The 239-nt window shown below is 39.7% G+C and overlaps 1 protein-coding gene across 1 annotated transcript in view; it reads left to right on the forward strand.

The window, feature by feature from the left end:
• mdn1 (midasin AAA ATPase 1) overlaps window positions 1–239 on the forward strand; it is a 1,030,807-nt gene that overhangs the window by 656,628 nt on the left and 373,940 nt on the right. The gene's annotated exons all lie outside the window — the stretch shown is intronic.

Raw genomic sequence — 239 nt, forward strand, 5'->3', positions numbered from 1 at the left:
AGACCCAACAGTCATGACATGCATGTTGCTCACTCTGTGTAACTGAATCTGTAATTGAAAGGGGCATGCTCAAAATAATAGCAGAGTTGTGTTTCATTAGTGAGGTGATTGATTCCATAAAGAAACAGATGTCAACCAGCGCATGCTGGTTATAGTGCATTTCACACTGAAATACTCAGCGAAATGGGTTGTTCTAGACATTGCTCTGAGGAACAGCGGACTTTGATTAAAAAATTGAT

Source organism: Etheostoma spectabile, chromosome 18, assembly GCF_008692095.1.
Source record: "Etheostoma spectabile isolate EspeVRDwgs_2016 chromosome 18, UIUC_Espe_1.0, whole genome shotgun sequence".
In the NCBI taxonomy this organism is placed as follows: Eukaryota; Metazoa; Chordata; class Actinopteri; order Perciformes; family Percidae; genus Etheostoma; species Etheostoma spectabile.